This window comes from Zingiber officinale, chromosome 4B (assembly GCF_018446385.1).
Source record: "Zingiber officinale cultivar Zhangliang chromosome 4B, Zo_v1.1, whole genome shotgun sequence".
Classification (NCBI taxonomy): Eukaryota; Viridiplantae; Streptophyta; class Magnoliopsida; order Zingiberales; family Zingiberaceae; genus Zingiber; species Zingiber officinale.
The window spans coordinates 11,649,782-11,664,598 of NC_055993.1; the positions used below are offsets into that span (position 1 = coordinate 11,649,782).

The following is a 14,817-nucleotide window of genomic DNA, read 5'->3' on the forward strand; positions in this document are numbered from 1 at the left end:
CACCCGGATTTAAGATCTGCTCAACGGTCTTCATGCAATTGGACAGAAAGTAGATAACCGGGACATCATAAGGTACTCCTTAAACGCCTTTCCGAGGAACACCTTGTGGGCATCTGATAACTATCATTTTGTTATGACATTTTGATCCATATAAGCATACTTTTTAATCTTCTCATATGTTAAAGTCATGTTTACACCATGTTTCATGAGTTAGAGCCATTTATGGACTTAATTGCAAATTACATCATATTTGTGGTATTTGATGCTAATATTTTGTTATATGTTTTGTAGGATCAAAAGGGTCATGGACTTGAGCAGATCAGACCAAGTTTGGATTCAAATCTAGGGCTAATTAAAGAGATCAAGTTCTGAAGCAATATGGACCGTCCATCCAAGAACGGAGCGGGTCTAAACCATCCATTGAGAATCTGTTCCATCCAAAACAAGGGGAAGTAAATCTCAATCAGTGATCAAGATCTGAAGATTTGGATAGGATTTGGAACAAGTTTCACCGTTGAATCTACCCGGAGAAATCACAGCCGTCCATCACAGATTCAGATCTGATTTAAAAGGGAAATGAGAAGCTACAGGGGGATCGTCAACTTCCACAGTACCTTCGTGCCAAGAAAGGGGAGCGCGATATGCTCCGGCGATCTTCTTCCTCGATTCATTCCACCGTTGGCGGTCAAGAGAGGTCAAGGGCGTCCCTTCCTCTGGTCACCAGCCATCTTCCAACCAGCGACGCCATCTCAACCATCTGAACACCAATTTCTGCCGTGACTTCGTGCGAGGAAGAAGAAGCAAAGAAGGTGGAGGAATTTGGTGGTTTCAGCCGATTCACTTTCCTTCCGGCCGGAGATCTTCCTTTCTTGAAGCTTCAGATTTCTCTGATTTCTGCATCGATTTCTAATTCTAGCTGCATTTCATCTTATTTGATCGGTTATTCATCACTTGTGTGCTGTGGACATCTTCGTCTGATCCAGTGAGTGTTCGGGAATGCCCTAGCTCACTTCGGTTCAACACTTTTCCAGTTGAGAATGTTTGTTCTTGTTTCTGTTCAATTTCATAGATCCGAATTAGCTTTAGTTAGTTTCTATTTCTAGTTGTTGTACTCCTTATTTGTTCATTCTCACTTAACTGAGTATATCTCCTTCCATGTGACGAATGGTTGGCTTGATCCTTTATGCATCTGATCTTCATGATTCAATTTGTTCTTGCCTTGTTCTGGCTTAGTTTTCATTTTGTTAGCACTGTTCAATTTGAGAAGTATTAGTTAGTTTCATTAGTTTAGCTGTGGAAGGATCTTAAGTCTGTTACATGATCTTGATTCATGTTTGCCATTTGTGACTTTGCTTAATTCATGCTTTGATCTTGTTTGCTGTTTGTTTAGAATGCAAGTAGGTCAGATCGGTTTCAACCAAGTGCTCAAGTTTTCTTAATTGCTTTGCTCTTCTTTAATTCATTCCATTAGTAGTTTAGATAGGCTATCTTTTATTACTTGTCTTTTAGCATTTATAGTTTAAAAACCCAAAACCCCATATCCAATAAATCAATCCTAAAATACCATCATCATTATATTTGTTGGGAGACGACCCGAGTCATCTCTATGCTACATTAGTGTAGAATGAATTCGGTCACTTAATTCTTTTGATACCCGTTTCACGACAAAATTAGGGTTTATCAAAATTGGCGCTGTTGCCGGGGAATGTAGCGGTGTTTGATACTTTAGGATTGTTTCTTTTTCGTTTCACATAAAGATTTGAAAAAAAAAATTGTTTCAATTGCTTTCATATTCATATATCCATGTGTTTGATCTTATATGTTCCTGTGTTTTCTGATCTTATCTGCTAGTGTTTCAGTGTAAGAACAGGAATTTCTTTGGCCATGGATCCATATTATCAGTACTATCAGCCTCAGACTTGGTTCTATCAATCTAAACATCAGTACTATCCACCTGTGGATTATGCAAGTTTCAGGTATGAGGTTGCACAAGGACAAGTTGATGAGTCATATCCAGCATATCAAAGACCACAGGGAGTTCAAAATGATTATATAGCTATGCGGAAAAAGATTCGTGGTATTCAACAATTCGAGGAGGAGACATTGCATGAATATTGGAAGAGATTTAAGGAACTTTGCTCCAGTTGTCCTCAACATCAAATTAGTGATCAGTTGCTTGTCCTACATTTTTATGATGGATTGTTGCCGTTTGATTTGTACATGGTGGATAAAGCTAGTGGAGGGCCCTTGATTGATAAGACTCCTGATGAAGCTATGAAACTTTTGGAAACCATGGCTGCCAACCCTCAACAATTTAGAAATGGACAACCAGTTACCTTAAGAGTTGATGAGACCATTCCTACCAATATTGAGGTGCCTGAGCAGAGGGATTGTATTGTTTTTGACAGGCATGATCTTGATTTTATTATTTCACAGGACTCCTCTAATACTTCTTGTTGTGATGTTGTAGTTGTAAAAATTTCTGACTCTGCTGATTCTGTTTTTGTAGATGTTGTTGATGATGCAGGTACTGATGTGGATGATTAGGAAAGTGTAGGAGATTGCATAGTGGAAGCAATACCCCAAGAATCACCTGAACCAGATGTTGATGATGAGAGTGTAGGGACTTATGCTGTGGAAACAGAGCCCCAAGAATCACTTCCCTTAGATACACCACCTGAGCCAAAGCTAAAACCAGAGCCTGAGCTACTACTTGATGAGGAGGAGGTCACAGTCACCATTCTAGAACCTCTAGGTATCTTTCAACATGAAAAGGTTAGTATTTCGTGTGATTCATCAGAAAATTTCATGAAGGTACACATGGATTGACTTCATTGGATGTGATTTGTTCCTTGATACATTTTCTGCAAAAACTAATATTTTTTTGTCTTCTTCTTATCCTACATGCATGTGGGAGGTGTTGTTTTTCTTTGGCTTTGTAGGTCGTCGTAGGCCTCCAAAATGGTTGCTCCATCTAACCGCCTTCGACCTCCGGGAAGAATTTTCAAAGGAAAAATGTTGGATGAAGTGGACTTGACTGCAACTACAAGTATTCCACTTCCAACTTGGATTTTGCACCTTAATCGACTCCAACCACCCGGAATTAAGGGGAGTTCGTTCCTTGCTTTTATTTTTGCTCTATACTTTTCTTTAGTTTCATACTTTATATTTGCATTTTGTTTCTATACTTTGCATGTTGTTTAGTCTACATAGCATTTCATTTTGAATAAAACTCTCCATGAAATTGTTCTAGTAATACTTTTAAGATGGTAAAGCTTCTTAAATTTGACCATCAAGTTTTAGGTCATTTGACATGATTGAATGCTTTACTTGCATGCTATTGGTTGGTGTGGTAATGGATTCCGTTTTGATTAACTAAGCTCGATTGTCAAAAATTACCTAGAGAGGACCACCTAAAGCCTATACTCTATTAATTTCTTTTGTGTGGCGTGTACTCATGACAATTGAACTCTAGAACTTGCTTTGCTTCTTTTTGAAGCCACAATAGCATATGTATGCATGTAGATGAAGGAATTTTTTTTTCTCTATTCTTCATTTCTTTCCTCGCAATTTTCTTTGAGCATTTTCATCTAGCATTCTAACTTTTGATCACCTTTGCTTGTCATCCCTCTATTGAGAGTTTTGGTTGAATTGCTTGATGAGTTAGCTTGACCAAGATCGTGATAAAGTTTTAAGTGTGGGAGAGGAATGGAATATGTATGAGGATGTTGGAGGATTTGGGAGTGTATATCTGTAGGAATTATATGGAAATTGAATTAAGGATTTTGGATTTTTCATTGAACTGAATTCTGAAATAAGGAATTTGAGCTGGAAATTTTTGTGGATTCAAAGTTTTGAAGTTGAGATGCAGCATATTAGTGTTTTTTTTTCCTACCATGACTTTGTGATTGAAAACATATCATGCCTAGGAACCTAATTTCTGAAATCAGAATCCTGAAATATTGAAGTATCAAGTTCCGGAGATCAGCATCAGTTTTGGAATTTCATCAACTGTTAAGGAGTTGATTTCTCAGAAATTCATTTCTATGATCACTTAAGCTCTTCACTATGCTAAGGGTTGCTGCTGTTCAAGTAAAGGAATTGATACAAATGCTAAGTTGAATTTGTATGCTGGAATGCAGAAATTGATGAAATCTGTCGCTGCTGTAACCTGAATTTATGATTTCTGAAATACCCAATTCATGTGCCACATATAGCTGCAGAGAATTATAGATTGCTGAAGTTAACTTTACAAACATAGAGAAACAAATCTGGATTTGCTGAATGAGATCCGGAATTACTGAAATTGCAAGGAATACAGCTGAAGTAAAATTCTGGCAAACCAAAATTCAGATCTATAAGAAGAGAAATAGAGAAAGAATACAAAGTAGCAAGAGGTTGAAGCTGACTATTATTTCCTGGATTTTGAAATAACAGAGAAGCAGTAAACCAGGAAATGTAGATTCTGCAGAAGTAATTTGGCATTTCTGTGCCAATTTGAGGAAGAGGATAGAGATTGAATGTAAGAGCTGCAGCTGATGAAACTATGGATTGGTGAGTGAATTAGAGAAGAAAAAAAAATCTGCAGAAACTGCAATTCATTCACAGCAAAGATCATTTCTGATTTCAAAAGAATAATACCAGTCCAGTAAACCTGAAACATGCAGAAATGGAATTTGCGAGGACTGGAGTTTATATGGAATGAGAAAGATTTAGAATTGAAGAAGAATGTAGCTAACAACACAACAGGAGTCATTCCAGAGATCAATTCAGTACCTTTTGAGTCAGCAGATCAGAATCTGATTCTCTGGTTTTGACAACTTTAATTCTTTTAGTTAGAGACTGAATGTGATGTTGCAGATTGGATTTGAGCTGTTGGATTCCTAGTGTAATTTGTATGAATTTCAACATTAAGAGGATCCTAATCTTGTCAAGATTTGAAACCTGAAATGCTTTGATTGGGAATTCTAGAAATGTATTAACAGAGATGAGAATAAACTTAATTTGCTGGAATCTGCTGCACTGTGCAGAAATCAGATGTTGGATTCTGGAGCAAGATTCTGGAACTTAAGTGCAGAATTCAGAAAAATCTAGCAGAGTATCAATGATGTATCAACTAAGCACTGATTATTTTAAATTTAGTGAAGAATCAATTGAAGATGTAGTAGAGCCATAAACAAATGTGTTCATCATGTCTGGAAATGCTTAAAGAACAAGAATTGAAGAGTGATGAAGTAGAAATGGAAATGGCAGAACCCTGTTTGAAGAAACTGAACATAATGTTGTGCCATTGAAGTCTGAAAAAGTTTGAAGGCTGCATCACAAATCAGTAAGTATCAGTAGTTTTCAAAGCATGCAATTCCAGTATTGATTGCAGGATGAATTGGAGCTGCTACTCTTTAATTTCTTACTGAATTTTGAATCAAATTTGAGCAACTGAATTCTGAAACTGTAAGTTGCAGAATTATCAGCAACAATATAAATTTCAACTTCTATCCATTCTGTAACAGATGCTATTAATTGTTATCAAGGAATTTGGAGTTTCAAGAAGTTGGTGCCAACCTTTCACCAAATTTCTATCTAGTGCTAATTCTGAATTAGTTCTGATTTTGGGTGTTTGAGAAGTTGACTCTACCTGGAAGTGTTTCTAAATATCCTTAACTTGAATATCACAGAGGATGATAAAGATTAGATTCTGCAGAATTAAGAATGAAAAAGAAAGAGGCTTTTAGTGTGTTAAGTAAGTGGATGCATGTTATGTTTTATTGTCCGAGACGGACAATAATTTAAGTGTGGGGGAGGGAGACTTCAAAGCAACATTGAGAGGGAAATGTGGAAAAAAATTGAATATGGATCTATTGGAAAAAATTGGTTCCATAGTGTTAAATAAAGAGTATCAAGTTGAGAAGACATTGTATCAAGATTTTTGGATAAATATCCAATTGAGGAAGAGTTTGGCTTAATCTTTTGTTTACTCATTGACAAATGGTATTTATCTCTTTTTACATCAAATTGAGTAACTCATCAAGTGTATTCCTCCAACACTCTCATTTCCTCATTGATTCCTTTTCTTTTGCCTATTACATTCATTTCATTTAGTTTTTCTTAATTCCATTGCAATTTTCAGTAAATCCTTTTGATTCATGTGTGCTATGTTTTATAGTGATGGAGAGTTAGAACATAAGCAAGCTTATGGTAGTGAAATGTTGTGAGTGACATTGAGTGAGCTCCACTTTTATGCATGCTTGAGTGTGAGAGTTAGATAGGTGAATACCTTGTGAGATTGCATCTTGCTTAATTCTTCAATTGGATTGAAACCACCATACCTACTAATTATTGTTTGGATTGAATTCATGATTGTTTGTGATCTTTAGATGGTCTTAGTTAAATTCCTTTTACTATCTTCTAGGTAGTGCTAGGGAATTATTGTGGAGATGGTTTCTAGTTGTTTCTTTATTTTGTTTGCTTGCTCGGGATGTGCAAGAATAAGTGTGGGGGAATTTGATAACTATCATTTTGTTATGACATTTTGATCCATATAAGCATACTTTTTAATCTTCTCATATGTTAAAGTCATGTTTACACCATGTTTCATGAGTTAGAGCCATTTATGGACTTAATTGCAAATTACATCATATTTGTGGTATTTGATGCTAATATTTTGTTATATGTTTTGTAGGATCAAAAGGGTCATGGACTTGAGCAGATCAGACCAAGTTTGGATTCAAATCTAGGGCTAATTAAAGAGATCAAGTTCTGAAGCAATATGGACCGTCCATCCAAGAACGGAGCGGGTCTAAACCATCCATTGAGAATCTGTTCCATCCAAAACAAGGGGAAGTAAATCTCAATCAGTGATCAAGATCTGAAGATTTGGATCGGATTTGGAACAAGTTTCACCGTTGGATCTACCCGGAGAAATCACAGCCGTCCATCACAGATTCAGATCTGATTTAAAAGGGAAATGAGAAGCTACAGGGGGATCGTCAACTTCCACAGTACCTTCGTGCCAAGACAGGGGAGCGCGATCTGCTCCAGCGATCTTCTTCCTCGATTCATTCCACCGTCGGCGGTCAAGAGAGGTCAAGGGCGTCCCTTCCTCCGGTCACCAGCCATCTTCCAGCCGGCGACGCCATCTCAACCATCTGAACACCAATTTCTGCCGCGACTTCGTGCGAGGAAGAAGAAGCAAAGAAGGTGGAGGAATTTGGTGGTTTCAGCCGATTCACTTTCCTTCCGGCCGGAGATCTTCCTTTCTTGAAGCTTCAGATTTCTCTGATTTCTGCATCGATTTCTAATTCTAGCTGCATTTCATCTTATTTAATCGGTTATTCATCACTTGTGTGCTGTGGACATCTTCGTCTGATCCAGTGAGTGTTTGGGAATGCCCTAGCTCACTTCGGTTCAACACTTTTCCAGTTGAGAATGTTTGTTCTTGTTTCTGTTCAATTTCATAGATCCGAATTAGCTTTAGTTAGTTTCTATTTCTAGTTGTTGTACTCCTTATTTGTTCATTCTCACTTAACTGAGTAGATCTCCTTCCATGTGACGAATGGTTGGCTTGATCCTTTATGCATCTGATCTTCATGATTCAATTTGTTCTTGCCTTGTTCTGGCTTAGTTTTCATTTTGTTAGCACTGTTCAATTTGAGAAGTATTAGTTAGTTTCATTAGTTTAGATGTGGAAGGATCTTGATTCTGTTACATTATCTTGATTCATGTTTGCCATTTGTGACTTTGCTTAATTCATGCTTTGATCTTGTTTGCTGTTTGTTTAGAATGCAAGTAGGTCAGATCGGTTTCAACCAAGTGCTCAAGTTTTCTTAATTGCTTTACTCTTCTTTAATTCATTCCATTAGTAGTTTAGATAGGCTATCTTTTATTACTTGTCTTTTAGCATTTATAGTTTAAAAACCCAAAACCCCATATCCAATAAATCAATCCTAAAATACCATCATCATTACATTTGTTGGGAGACGACCCGAGTCATCTCTATGCTACATTAGTGTAGAATGAATTCGGTCACTTAATTCTTTTGATACCCGTTTCACGACAAAATTAGGGTTTATCAGCATCCATGGTAGATGCCTACAAGGTTTATAAGGACCTATCTACCATTAAGTTAGATGAACTTTTTGCAAAATTCGAACTTCATGAACAGATTAATGCACGTACGGCCGAGAAAGGGTTGACTTTGGTTGCAGGAATAGGGAGAATGCGCGAATCAAAGATAAAGCGCAGAACCGAACCAGAGTCAGAAGAAGAACCAGATTCGGAAGGCGACGATGAGCTTACAACCGAAATAGTCAACCTGGTAAAGAAACTCTGCAAAAAGAAGGGCTTCAACAAAAAGGATGTCAGAAAGGCCATCCAGTCCAAAGAAGCCCAACCAAGCTCAAAGGTCAAATTCGAAGTGACCTACTAGGGTGCAATCAGAAGGGGCACATCAAGGCAAACTGCCCGAACCAAAAGGATCCAAAGAAACCAAAGAGGAAGAAGGCCTTGAAGACAACATGGGACGAGTCTTCTTCCGAGGAATCCGACAACGAAGAACTCGAGCAGACGAATTTTCTCGCGTTGACAGCCCGGGACTACACCAACGAATCCGGAAGCAAGGACGAATCGGAAGACGAGTCCGAGAGAAGCCACGGATCCGCATCCGTTTCCGAAAGGCCAAGCCCCTCTGTAAGTAAAAATCGTCTATATAGCTTAATTAACTATTTAATGCATAAAGTAGCTAAGTCCAAAATTTGAATCAAGTCACTTCTGAAGGAGGTAACACTCCTTAAAGAGATGACCAATATCGAATCCTTGACTGATCCAGTTCAGACTGGAACCTCAACTCAAGTTCAAAAACTTGAGGAAGAGAATTCCAACCTGAAAAGTCAAGTCAAGGATTTGAAGACAACCTTAGAACGATTTTCCTTGGGGTCCAAGAATCTTGACTTGATTCTTGGAACACAAAGGGCAATCTACAATCGAACTAGACTAGGATTCAAATCGAAAAAGAAGTATAAGTCATATTTATCACTCATACAAAGAACAGATAGAAAAATGGTCCAAGCATGGGTTCCCAAGTCCAACCTGATCAATCAAGTTGGACTCGGACAATATTGGATTCCTAAGGATCAAATACATTACCTCGATAGACCATATCGAGGCTATGATCTAAGGGGAGCTAGAAGAAAAATAATAAAAATAAAACTAAATTTAAATTAAATTAAAATTAAAACAAATTAAATTCAAATCAAATTAAACTAAATCAAAATCCAAAAGGAAGGCTCCAGAACAGCTGGCACCTCCGAAACTAATCCACCCAATAAGGGTAAACAAGAGTAGACTACCCAGCCGGGTAATTAAGGTTAGATTAACATGGGCTAGATTTAACTTGACCCACGGTACTGGTGAAATATTGGATGATAGTACGTTGGGGAAACTTAGTCATCGCATGTCTAGGAAGATATGGCTTCGACCTGGTGCATTTGGCTAAGTGGAACTGACCGAAGCTACCCTTTATGAATCCTAACCAGTTAGACTAAGGTTTTGTACTAAGTTCAATGGGTATGACTATTTGGAAAACCTCGAAGGCATGGTTACTTTAATGATGTCCTTATGACTCACCATAGCCCAGAAGTTTATCCAAAGAACGCCTGCTTGTTGAACCCAAAGCTAAACCTAAATCTAACACAAAGTTAAACCAAACCCTTAAAGTGAATCTAATTCATCTCACAAAATTATAGGATCCCGTGATTGAAAACTCAGATCAGGTGAGATGATTAAGGATTAGAAATTAAAATTTATTCCAATTTAAAATTAATTCAATTAATCAATTAAATTCGTAAGTAATTCAAATTCAATTAATTCAAAATTCAAATTGAAATTCGAAATTCTAAAACACATATTTAATTAACTTAAAATATTTTTCAAAATTCAATTAACTTAAAATATTTTTCAAAATTCAATTAACTTAAAATATTTTTTTCTTAAAAATATTTTTCAAAATTCAATTAACTTAAAATATTTTTCAAAATTCAATTAACTTAAAATATTTTCAAAATTCAATTAACTTAAAATATTTTTTTCTTAAAAATATTTTTCAAAATTCAATTAACTTAAAATATTTTTCAAAATTCAATTTTCTTAAAATATTTTTCAAAATTCAATTAACTTAAAATTAACGTATATATTTTTTTTAAAATTAACTTAAAATATTTTTCAAACTTAAACATTTTTCTTCAATTAACGTCAAACCACCCTACAAACACTCATAGAATTAACTAATTGTTAACTTAGATTGGGTGAGATGAAAAATTAAGGACTTACTTCAATCAAACTGTCTTTTGATCCATCAACTACTTTATGTGTAGGAATTGGATCAGTGGATGTTGGACAGTGGATGCTCCAGACATATGACTGGAGATAGGTTGAAGTTCACCAAGCTAAAACTATAGAACCTAGGATCAGTTGCATTCAGCAACGATGGAAAACTGAAAGTAATCGGAAAAGGTAATATCGAACTTAGTTCCGATTTCATCATTCAAAAAGTTTTATTGGTTGAAAATTTCAATTTTAATCTATTAAGTATAAGTCAATTGTGTGATAGCGGATACTTAGTTACCCTTGATAATTCTGGATGCTTGATTAAAACTATTGAAAACCCTGAAATCACGCTTAAGGGACTTAAAAAAAAATAATATCTACACCATTGACCTACCCACACCCTCGATAAAGTGTCTCTTGACACAACAAGAGGAAACCAAATTGTGGCACAGAAGACTAGGTCACACTCATATTAGACTCATCTCGAAAATGAGTCAAAATGGCTTAGTTAAAGGATTGCCTAAATTAAGAAACCTAGAAAACACAATATGTCATCCTTGTCAACAAGGAAAACAAACCAAGTCAACCCACAAGTCAACCAATCTAGATAGAACCAACTCTTTACTTGAGCTCCTTCACCTAGACCTATTTGATTCACATGGAGCCAAGTCACTTGTTAGGATGTATACTAAAAGCCTAGCTTTTGGTATAAACATTTATCTAGAAATAAGAATTACATTGGTCAAATGTCTACATTTATGATAAATGTAGTTGTTCAATTAATTTATATTATAGATAACATGGTGTGTGGTGTCACACACAGAGGATCATGTTATCAGTACCTTATAAATTATAAACAGTAGCTCACGACCAAAATGGAAAGGAACAAACCATTGTAAGATCGTAGTGTAATTAGGAATTAGTTTATCTTAACTATATAATTACACTAGTACACTTAGAGTGTATTGAGTAGGACCATTAGAGGTCGTTTCTTTTATACTGACTTTATAAAGAAACAAAGACCTCGGTTATTATGGAAGTGTGTGCTCTTAATCCTAATATAATAACAAGCACATATATTTGATATTTATTTCTTTAATTTATCAATGGGTGAGATTTAGTTCGATGAATCAATAAGCCCGATAAGTTGGGAAATGATATCACTTACAGTGTGTGTTGTTGATTATAGAAGGAAACTGTGTCCTAGAGATACTAGGTTGATAATGTCCCCAAGAGGAGCTCATAAGGATTGTCATGTTAAACCCTGCAGGTGGACTTAGTCCGACATGATGATAAGGTTGAGTGGTACTACTCTTGGATTAAGATATTAATTAAATGAGTTGTCAGTAACTCACTTAATTAGTGGGCATTCGACATCTTAAACACAGGGAGACTAACACACTCATAATAAGAAGGAGCCCAAAATGTAATTTGGGATTGGTGCGGTAGTTCAATAATAGTTCTTTAGTGGAATGAATTATTATTGATGAAATTAAGTTGTGTGTTCGGGGCGAACACGGGATGCTTAATTTCATCGGGAGACCAAAATCAATTCCTCCTCTCGGTCCCTATCGTAGCCTCTAGTATATAAAGATTTATACCCACCGCATACCCACCTTCTTACCCATCCAATGGGGCCGGCCAAGCTAGCTTGGAACCGAAGCTAGGGCCGGCCAAGACCAAGTGGATGAGCCATGTAGGTGGCCGGCCAAAGCTTGGGTCCCAAGCTTAGGTGGCCGACCAGTAGAATATTAAAAAGGATTTTTATTAAAATTATTTCTTATGTGGATATCATGGTTTAAAAATTAAAAATATCCTTTTATAGCTTTCTACAAAAGATTAAGAGAAGAGATTAATCTCTTTCCTTATTTGTAGATTAAAAGGATGGTTTTAATTTTTGGCTAAAACTTTTCTTATTTGTAAATCATCTAAATGTTTAAAAGAGAGTTTAAAATTTGAAATCTTTCCTTATTTGTTGATTACAAGGTGGATTTTAAATTTTAAGAAAACTTTCCTTTTTAATCATGTTCATGATTTAAAAGAAAGTTTAAAAATTAAATATTCTCTTTTATAAGTTTCTACAAGAGATTAAGAAAAGATTTGATATCTTTCCTTATTTGTAGATTAAAAGATATTTTAATTTTTAGAGATAACTTTCTTTTTATCCACATGTTTAAAAGAAAGATTTTAATTTATTAAATTTCCTTTTTATAAACCAATCATGAAGGGATTAAATTATTGGAGAAATTTTATAAATTTCCGGAAATAAATTAGGAAGTTTTAATTCTTGTTTTAATTAAAACTTTACTTGATTTGGGGCTTGAGGTGGCCGGCCATTGTATTTGAAAAAGAAAATTATTTTTAATTAAATAATTTTTCCTTTTCAATGGAAAAAGAATTAAGGAAATTTTTATTAAATTTTCTTTATTTGCCAAGACCAAGGATTATAAAAGAGGGGGTAGAGAAGGCTTCATGGTTAATAATCTCTATTCTTTTCCTTCCTCTCCTCTTTGGTTTTGGTGGCTGACCCTATTTCTCTTCTCTCCTCTTGTTGGCCGAAACTTATCTCTTGGTGGAGTTTTTGTTAGTGGCCGGATCAAGGAAGGAGAAGAAGGAGAGAAAGCAAGCCTCGTTTCTAGCATCCCTTGGAGCATGGTGGTGGTGGCCGAACCTCTTCATCCTAAAAGAAGTTTGATGGCCGAAACTTGCAAGGAAGAAGAAGGTGATTGGTGGTTTCTCATCTCGAAAGATCGTTGCCCACACAACGTCCGAGGTTAGAAGAGGAATACGGTAGAAGATCAAGAGGTCTTTCTAGAAGGTATAACTAGTAATTTTTCCTTTCCGCATCATGCTAGTTATTTATGGAAATAATACCAAATACAAGAGGCTTACGATTCTAGTATTTCGAATATGTTTTTCGATGATGTGTTCTTTTGTTTTATTTTTCCTTGTGATTTGATTGTTCTTTTCGGTTAACCTAAAGTTATTTTAGGAAATTAAATATTAGGTTTCCATAAAAGGTTTTGTCTAGTCGGTGGTGGTTGCTTCCATATCCAAGAAGGTCATGTGCCTCGCCACGTCAGTACTGGGAACCGATTATGGAAATTAATATTTAATGGAATTAATAACTTAAGGTGACTTGGGTCGAACGTGTTAAGTTCCGCAGGAGATCCAAGTCAAAACCTAAAAGAACAAATAGATTAAGTTTTGGATCAAACGTGTTAAGTTCCGCAGGCGATCCAAAATTTAATTTAAAAGAACACATGGTAGCTAGGAAAAGGTTCAGACCTTTGTACAAAATTTTTATGAGAACCTCTAGGCTTTCCGAGTAGCAACCAACAATTGGTATCAGAGCTAGGGTTTTGCCTCTGTGTATTTGGTATTAGGTTAATTATGCACATGTCATACATAATTTAGGCAGGTTAATAGTAGGATGTGCTAACTTTGTGGATGCAGGATCCAACTATTATGGCTTTTAATTATTATGTGTGTGATTGGACCCTTGGACATCTCAAGGGCATTTATATGTGTGTGCATGATTGTATTAAAATACAGCAGGAGCTGTATTTAGTTTTATTAGGATTTTATTTTTGATCTAGATATATGTACATTCCTTTTATGGAATATAGGATCAAAATATAAAATTCTATTTATGTCGCGGATCGAATCTTGCAAAGCGTGGAACTTTCTAAGGACCAGAGGCGCAGCGGAACTAGGAGCAAGATGGAGGCGACAGCTAGACCCGGTGGCGATGGCCAAATATGGCAGCAGCTTGGGATGACAACACACGGAGGACAACTAGAGATAAAAGCCATAATAGTTGAAAATTAGATTTTCTATTTATTGCTTTTATATTATGCTGTGTGTGCATGTTAGTTTACAAGTTTAGTAGGCTAGCATAGTTAAAAATTCCTCATTTATAAATAACTAAGTGGGAGAGGGATTTTTAAGTAAATCTCATGGTCTCCATTACTGGTTTGTAAGTGATGCAAACAAGCTTGTGCGTTGGCTCTGAGTGCCTTCCTCCATAACGGATGAGCTTGTTTGCAGATCACTGGAACAGACTTCCATTTTTGGATGACTATAGGAAGTTAATTAAGAGCGTGTGATCTTCCCCAACGGAAGGGACATAATCTTATTAATGGACTTAGTGTCAAGTAATGGTATACACTTAGACACATCTAATAGTATCCTCCCCATCGGAGTCACTGCTATTATTTGTGTGACCAAATGAAACCAACTATTAATTTGTCATAAAACTAGGTTGACAAGATAATAAAATTAAAGGGTTAAAACCCCTCTTACAAATGATTGATTTTGTATACGTCCACACTAACGTGACATACAAAATTAACGATGTTTGAGATAATTTTATTTGTCATAAAGTTACGTTGACAAGATAGTTAATGGGTAAAACCCTCCTCTTACAAATGTTGATTTTGTATACGTCCACACTAACGTGGCATGCAAAATTCACGGTGTTTTGAGGTGTTGGTA

The 14,817-nt window shown here is 36.0% G+C and overlaps 1 pseudogene; it reads right to left on the reverse strand.

Moving 5' to 3' along the window:
• Positions 1–5,189: 5,189 nt before the first annotated feature.
• LOC121978109 overlaps positions 5,190–14,817 on the reverse strand; it is a 52,584-nt pseudogene continuing 42,956 nt past the window's right edge.